The sequence below is a fragment of the Mesoplodon densirostris genome, chromosome 3, assembly GCF_025265405.1.
Source record: "Mesoplodon densirostris isolate mMesDen1 chromosome 3, mMesDen1 primary haplotype, whole genome shotgun sequence".
Classification (NCBI taxonomy): domain Eukaryota; kingdom Metazoa; phylum Chordata; class Mammalia; order Artiodactyla; family Ziphiidae; genus Mesoplodon; species Mesoplodon densirostris.
The window spans coordinates 113,900,950-113,909,778 of NC_082663.1; the positions used below are offsets into that span (position 1 = coordinate 113,900,950).

Sequence of the window (8,829 nt, forward strand, 5' to 3'; positions counted from 1 at the left end):
GGGCAGGGGAGAAGGCTGTGCCAGTAATAAAAATTAATAATCCTTCCCTTCCTCAAAAGAAAGTCTATGGGTCATATCCAAAATGAAAAAAAAAATCAAGCAGTTAAATCAAGTAGTATAGAAATATGGAGAAAATACAAGAAATACAAAAATAAATTATATTAAACATTGAAAGCAGTTGATTCCTGGGAGCTGGGAACAGGGAACAAGGGGCAGGGTACTGCCATCTTTCATTCTAAGCCCACTAGTTCTATTTGGGTTCTGAACCTACATACACAGAACCTGGGTAAGAAAAGTTTACAAAGCAAAAAAAACCCAGAAAGTATCTGTTGATCTCCTGGCATATGGGCAGGTCTCTCTCCATTTCGGGGAGGCTGGGAACCAGCCTAGGACCTAGCACCTGAACTTGGGACCTTACAATCCAGCTGAGACACAAGATGAGGACAACAGGCTGTTTCAATGCTGCACCGCTACCAACCGTGTTACGTGAACATCATTAGGATGTCTCCTTGCTGGTATATGCACATCTGTCTCTAGGCTAGAGATCTAGAAGCTGGGGGGTGTGGTAGGACAAAGGTGTGCTGGTTTAAATTTAATAGATACTGCCAAACTGCTCTCTATGAAGGCTGCCCCAATGTGCACAGCCATCAGCAATGAGCAAGAATCATCCCTCGTCCTTGCTGACACTCGATGATAGCAATCTGCTTAATGTTTGCTAAACCGTCAGGTGAAAAAGCTGCATCTCCTTTTTTTTTTTTTTTTTTTTTGGATCTTCATGATTATTAGTCGTCTTAGTCTGTTCAGGCTGCTACAATAGAATTACCATAGACTAGGTGGCTTATAAACAACAGACATTTATCTCTCACAGTTCTAAAGGCTGGAGTCCAAGACCAAGGTGCCAACAGGTTTGGTGTCTGGTGAGGGCCTGCTTCCTGATTCATAGATGGCTTGCTGTGTCCTCACATAGTGGAAGGGGCAAGGGAGCTCTCTGTGGTCTCTTTTATAGAGACACTAATCTCATCTGCAAGAGCTTCACCCTCTTGACCTAATCACCTCCCAAAGGTCCCACCTCCTAATACCATCACCTAGGGGATTAGGTTTCAACATATGAATTGGGGGGGTGTGGGGACACAAATATTCAGTCCATGGCACTAGTATATACCCAATCATAAACTAGGGGACACACTGCAACACTTAAGAAGGGTACAGTGTTGACATGTTCTTGGCATGAAAGTATCACCACAATGGATTGTTCAGTGAAGGAAGCAATCTGCAAACAATAAATACCAAATGATACTGTTTATGTCTAAAAACACATACACAAAAACTCTGTTATGTGTAAATTCATGAGAAAGGTCTGAAAGAAGATACACGAAACAGTAACTGATCTTTGCTTCAGGAGGAGGAGGGAGTAAGATTGTGGGGGGAAAGGGGATATTCCACTTTCTCCATAGTACAGGAATCAAACACATGGGCTCTGACCAGTCTACCAGCTCTAAGCCCAGCTGTGTAGCCTCCAGCAAGGGCCTTCATTCTCTCTTCTATAAAATAGGGAAAACGGTGCTTACCTCAAAAGGCTGTATGAGGACTAAATGTATTATGTATGTATACATATACACAAACACATCTAAGATTATTGCTCTGAGTTAGCTATTATCAACTTGAAAAAAACGTACAACGGAAGAGCTGTGAGTTGGGTTTATTCAGTGTCTTACTGAGGACTATAGCCTGGGAAACAGCCTCTCAGAGAGCACTGAGAACTGTTCCAAAGAGGTAAGGGGGGAGGTCAGTGTACATGTGATAGGCGAAGGGTACCTGTGATCAAGCACACATCTCAGTAGAAGGTTGCTGCTTGGCACCAGGAACAGGTATCTTAGTTAATGGTTTTAGCGCTTTTCTAAGTATGGGGAGATGCAAGAATTTGGGTTCCTAAAATTTTCTCCTAAAAATATCTAACTATCTGAAGGACTGTTCTGCCAGTTTTCCCAGAACACAGAGTGCCTCATTGCTGATCTCCACCTGGAATTGCTTTCAGGGTGTGTTGAAGGTCAGCAACTACAGTGGCTATTGACTCAATCCTTGTAGAACCAGATGGCAAGCAACATTCTTTAGTTGGCACTCTTATCACCCATAATGTTTGATTTCTTAATAAGAATGGTTTCGTGTATTAATTGTATATTTTTTTGAAAGAAGAAAAAGGAAAAATAGTGAAATCAAGGTGGGACAAAATATAATCAAGTGCCCATCCAAATCAAGGACCAGCACACATGGTACCAACCCAAGAGACAGCTAACCAAGCATGGCCACCATCGCCAGATGCAGAGAGGCCCAAGGTAAAAGGCACGGCACCCTGGAGTTGGGCTCCAGAGCCTGGTCCCTACCACTTACCAGCTGGGTGACCCTGGCCCATCCTTTCCCTCTCTGAGCCCCAACTTCCTCACCTGTACAATGTGGGGGTGGGGGAACCGAGGAGAGTGTAAGGTAGCCAAACTCAAAAGAGTCATTGCCGGCTATGCCAGCCCCAACTCCTCTCAAGCTGTTTCCAGCTCCACACCCACCTGGGCATCTGGGAGTCCTGTCACATGAGCAGAGGGGGCTCCTGATGGCCAGGTCGAGAGCCCGCTGTAAGCCCCTATCCTGCCATCCCAGGCCTTCCCTGAGCCTCTACCACTCTAGGACTACTGTCCCCTCTTCTTGCCATCTGGAGACCCCCAGGGTCTCACACCTCCAGTCCAGACACTGCCCCCCTTTCTCCCACCAGAGCCAGACTGTCCTTCCCAAATGTGGGGAGGGGGGGATGCAACGTGTCTGTTTTGACAGGCCCCACATTCAGGACAACGTTCCTCCATCAGATCCCCACCCGGCCTGGACCCTTGGAGTGAACCCTGCTCTGCCTGCATTGCTGAGGGCAGCATCTCGGGTCTGGGCTAACAGAGCAGCGGCCACCCTCTGACCGAAAACCCCTGCTGCCCACACCCACCTCATGGAGAACCAGGCTGTATTCAGAGCCCACAGGTGCCCACTCACAGACTCACTCTCCAAAACACTCCACACAAAGGAGCTTTTATCTGGTTCAAAAACATGTTTTAAAAGCTTTAAAAGTCTTTGCAGTGGTTTCCCAGGTTCTGGTTTCTTTCAGATGATAATAGTTTTAATTATAACAATCATTGTACTATAATACCTTCAATTTAGGCAATCAGCTCCATTCAGTATATTTAAATGGGGGGGAAGGGTGACCGTGGGCACGCCTAGGCTTTCTCGCACTTGGTTTCAAAAAGAAAAAAAAAAAAAAAAAAAGAAGTTCCGCACATAGCACAAGGAGATCAGCTCCGTGCTTTGTGACCGCCTAGAGGGGTGGGATAGGGAAGGTGGGAGGGAGGGAGATGCAAGAGGGAAGAGATATGGGAACATATGTATATGTATAACTGATTCACTTTGTTATAAAGCAGAAACTAACACACCATTGTAAAGCAGTTATACTCCAATAAAGATGTAAAAAATAAAATAAAAATAAATAATAAAAATAAAAATAAATAAAAGAGGAAAAAAAAAAAAAAAAAGAAGTTCCCTGGGCCAGGCAGGCGCTGGCTGCAACCTGGGGGCAGGAGACCCACTTCTGGGAGGCCTGTGTGAGAACTCCTGCAGCCAAAGTGCCTGGGCCTCCCAGGAGCAGACTTAGAGGGAGCCCACAGGGATTCCAGCACAGGAATCCCCAGGCCTCCCAAGCGGAACTCTGCAGCCCTCAGAGACCTACTGTGGCTCCCTATTACCCAGAGTAAGTTTCCAGTTCTTCAGTTCTCTCCTATCCGACTCCAGGCTCATCTTGCACAAAATCTCTGCACACACCACCTGCATCTGGCCTGGCCCATGCTCTTCCAACACACAAGACACAACTGCCACCACCTACCAGGCACTGACCCAGTGTCAAGTACCCTGTGAGCAAGATGACCAGTCATCCTGGTTTGCGCAGGACTGCCCCCATTTTAGCTCTCTAAAAATCCTACATCCTGGGATACCCCTCAGTCCCAGACAAACCAGGGTGGTTGGTCACTAGGCAGTGGACCTATGGTGGTGACCCAGACTTGCTCCCTGACATGACCAAGCCTTTGCTCTAGAAGGGAGTGAGAGCTTACAAAATACTGACAGTATGAATTGTATGTGTCCTAGGGCAGCCGTAACAAATTACCACAAACTGGCTAACTTGAAACAACAGAAATTTATTCTCTTACAGTTCAGGAGGACTGAAGTCCAAAATCATGGTGTTGGCAGGATTGGCCCTTTCTGGAGGTTATGCGGGAGAATCTGTCACACGTCTCTCTCATTGCTTCTGGTGGTTGCCGGAAATCCTTTGTGTTCCCTAGCTTTTAGACACATCACCCCAGTCTCTGCCTCTGTCTTCACATGGCCTCCTTCCCTGTGTATTGCTGTGTCTTCTCTTCATATAAGACACCAGTCTTATGTGGGCCCACCTTAAATCCAGGATGATTTTATCTAAAGATCCTTAACTACATCTGCAAAGACCCAATTTCCAAATAAGGTCATATTCTGATGTTCCCAGTTGACATGAATTTGGGGTGGGTGTGGAGCACTATTCAACCCACCACAGGAATGAACTCAATAAATGCCAACTGCGGTTCATAAAAATCCAGGGCTAGAAGAACAGGAAAGCTTCATTCGTTCACTCCATGTTTATCCACTGAGCACTCACTACATGCCAGACCGTGATCTATAAGCTAGGAAAAACCCAGGGAATGAAATGGGGAATCTTTGCGCTTATGGAGCTCATGGTGAGAGGAAGGGGAAGCACTGGAAAAAAGTCCTGAAGGGTGGCTGGGATTTGGTCGAACATAAAATATGCAGATTGTTCTAGGTCAAGAATAGCCCTCGAGGGCTTCCCTGGTGGCGCAGTGATTGAGAATCCGCCTGCTAATGCAGGGGGCACGAGTTCGAGCCCTGGTCTGGGAAGATCCCACATGCCGCGGAGTAACTAGGCCCGTGAGCCACAACTACTGAGCCTGCATGTTTGGAGCCTGTGCTCCGCAACAAGAGAGGCCACGATAGTGAGAGGCCCGCGCACCGCGATGAGGAGTGGCCCCCGCTTGCCGCAACTGGAGAAAGCCCTCACACAGAAACAAAGACCCAACACAGCCAAAAATAAATAAATAAACAAACCAATGAACAGACATTTAAATATATATATATATTAGTTTAAAAAAAAAAGAATAGCCCTCGATGGATTGAAAATGTGTAAGCCTGTCCTTGGACATCAGAACAGAAGAGAGGACTGGTATCGGGAAGCACCCCTCAGCCCAGCTGAGAACAGTGGCTAAGATTAGTGGCAGAGCTAAGCGGTGGCTGGGGGTGTCTGCGGGGCCCCCTCAGGTCCATCACTGCCCCCACTCCTGATGAGACAATCGACCATGTGAAGTGACACAAACACAGCAGTCCTCTAGCCCACTTTTCCACAGACCCTTCAATCCATGTAGGAACTCCAGAGCTTACATGTGGAGACCACTCGCCAAAGCTTGGCACAGAATAAGAAGCCTGGACTTAGTCCTCAAGGCTGTTATCTGAACCTTGGTTTGTGGAACCTCATGAGGCTCTAACACAAGCAGGACCTTTCCCCAGGGCCAGGCCTCTGCAGGGGCTTTCAGGGCTTAAAGATCACTGTCCTGAGAGTCATAGAGTCTAGCTCAAGGCCTGCCTCTGTCAGGAAGCACTCCCAGATTTCCACCTTCTTACAGCTGGTGAATTCACTTCCTTTCACCTCTTCAACAAAACCACCGATGTATTTCTATTTTTTGCAGTAAGTATGTTGTACATTTCCGCTCTTCACCCACTCTGGTCACTGTCTCAGATCCCGGCCTTCTCCAAGGGCTTCATAAAACTTTGCACCAACCAAGATCTTCCCACCGAAGAGCCCACCCTAGAGCAGAACCAGATGCTTCCTGAGTCCCCATCTCCTCCCACATTAAGTGCGTGGCAGCTCCCAAGATATGCATTTCAGCCTTTTCCTTTTTAACACAAAGGGACCCCTTCTTCTCTGCAGCAAATAGAGTCATTCCCCTCTAAGGGGCAGGGGTCCTGGGACTCATAAACCTAGGGTCAATTCTAACCAATGTGTTTCTTTCCTCGAAGCTGTAATCTTTCAAATAAGACACTGCCGGGCTGCAGCTCCCTCAGAGATAAACGTGCATGCCCATGCCTATTGCATTCACCAACTGTCCTGTCTCAGAAGGCATCACTCACACTCACACTCACACACACACACACACACACACACACACACACACACACACACACACACACACACACAGCTTCCAGGGCTGGCTGGCCTCTCATCCCTCCCGCCACACAGAGGGCTCACCACCTTGAGTGTGATGTGTCCCATCTCTCCCCTGCTTCTTCAAAGTCTGAAAGTGGAGCCGACAGATGCCTTTTCTGCAGCCAGTCTGCCCTGAACTTTTAGATGCTCTACCCACAGACTAAATGCCAACTTACCAAACCCACCCTCTATACAGTGGAAAGGGGGCCTCATCCCCTCCCTGAGGAATAATGTAAGGGAAAAAAGATTGGTTCTTGTCACTCTCCTGCTCAAAACCCTGACACGGCTTCCTGTGGCTTTTAGGATAAGGACTCACAGCTCACCAGCCCCAGAGGCCCCGTGAAACTGAATTGTACTGCAGGGGCCAGCACTCCCAGCCTCAGCCCTGAGGATGTTGATGCCTCAGGACACCAAGCTCTCTCCTCTCCCAGGGCTCTCCCCACTGACCAGCTCGCTTCTGAGGTCCAGTTTACACACAGCCTCCTTTGAGAAGTCTTCCCTACCTCCTGTGTCATCCAAATTCATTCTTTCTTTTCTAAGGCAATAGACCATAGTGGTGAGCAGCAGGGAATCTGGACTCAGACTTGCTGATTCAAATCCCAGGTATGCTCCTTACGAGCTTTGTGACCATGGGCAAGTTACTTCACCTCTCTGAGCCTCTGTTTCCTCATCTGTAAAGTGGAACTAATTCACAGAGCTGTTAGGAGAGTCAAAGGACAAACTCCACTGAAAGTGTTTTGAACTGTGTGGAGAACGTAGTAAACAATTAGTGTCAGCCATTATTACTATTGCCAACATTTTACCATCTCCCATCGCTCTCTTTGCTTTGCCTTCATAGCCCTTCCCACAGTCGGTAACTGAACATCTACCTAGTGGTTATGTGCTGACTGCTGAGACGTCAGCTCCATGAGTGAGAGTAACCTCAATGCCTGGCATGATGCCTGGCATGCATAGGCACTCAATAATTCACAACTGCTGGTTAAAAAATAATCATCACTGGCCCTTCCTGACTTCAGGTGGGAGGGGCCTGGGGAGGAGGGAGGTGGTCAGGATAGATGTGCGTTAACTAGCTGAGGCCCCCACTGGGACACAGGTGCACGGGCCACCAGGGTGCCCATGTGGAACAGCTGGTGAAGAGCAGAGCTCAGAGTCAGGTTGCCCCGGGCTTGAGGCCCAGCTTCACCTCTGACCCCAGTGTGGCCTGTGAAACTTCAGTGGGAAACTTTCAGTGGCCAGTCAGGGCAACATCCCCAGGGAGAAGCGCAAAGCGAGCTCAGGCTTTCCTTTCCTGCTGGCCTGTGTCACGGCTCTTGACTGTACCCAGCATCTGCATTGCCATCTGCAGAGTATATAAATCCACACAATTAATATTCACCGTCATCCTACCACAACAACTTTTCTTCACGAATGTCTTCAGTTTGGGGGAACGTGGCATGCTCTAGAGGCTCATTTACATTTCATTATCTCTGAAAGCTTAACTACCATAACTAATGCTAGATTAATAATGCTAGATTAATAAGCATTTTATTTTTTTAATATAGCAGGTTCTTATTAGTTATCTATTTTATACATATTAGTGTATATATGTCAATCCCCATCTCGCAATTCATCCCACCACAACCTCCCCTGGCTTTCCCCACTTGGTATCTGTACATTTGTTTTCTACATCTGTGTCTCTATTTCTGCCTTGCAAACCAGTTCATCTCTACCACTTTTCTAGACATCACATATATGCATTAATATACAATATTTGTTTTTCTCTTTCTGACTTACTTCACTCTGTATGAGTCTCTAGGTCCATCCACATCTCTACAAATGACCCAATTTCATTCATTTTCATGGCTGAGTAATATCCCATTGTATGTATGTACCACATCTTCTTTATCCATTTGTCTGTCAATGGGCATTTAGCTTACTTCCATGTCCTGGCTATTGTAAATAGCGCTGCAATGAACATTGGGGTGCATGTGTCTTTTTGAATTCTGGTTTTCTCTGGGTATATGCCCAGTAGTGGGATTGCTGAGTCATATGGTAGTTCTATTTTTAGTTTTTTAAGGAACCTCCATACTGTTCCCCATAGTGGCTGTATCAATTTACATTCCCACCAACAGTGCAAGAGGGCTCCCTTTTCTCCACACCCAATCCAGCATTTGTTGTTTGTAGATTTTCTGATGATGCCCGTTCTGACCAGTGTGAGGTGATACCTGATTGTAGTTTTGATTTGCATTTCTCTAATAATTAGTGATGTTGAGCAGATGCCATGTGCCTCTTGGCCATCTGTATGTCTTCTTTGGAGAAATGTCTATTTAGGTCTTCTGCCCATTTTTGGATTCGGTTCTTTGTTTCTTTAACATTTGAGCTGCATGAGCTGTTTATATATTTTGGAGATTAATCCTTTGTCCGTTGATTCATATGCAAATATTTTCTCCCATTCTGAGGGTTGTCTTTTCGTCTTGGTTATGGTTTCCTTAGCTGTGCAAAAGCTTTGAAGTTTCAGTAGGTCC

General features: G+C 46.6%; 1 protein-coding gene across 4 annotated transcripts in view; it reads right to left on the reverse strand.

Moving 5' to 3' along the window:
* The window catches only part of FSTL4 (follistatin like 4), a 731,471-nt gene extending 727,011 nt beyond the window's left edge, over positions 1–4,460 (reverse strand). For all 4 annotated transcript variants that reach the window (XM_060091939.1, XM_060091938.1, XM_060091934.1 and 1 more), the window contains exon 1: positions 4,230–4,460. The gene's annotated coding sequence lies outside the window, so the exon portion shown is untranslated. The remainder of the gene's footprint in view (positions 1–4,229) is intronic.
* Between the last annotated feature and the right edge of the window lie 4,369 nt (positions 4,461–8,829).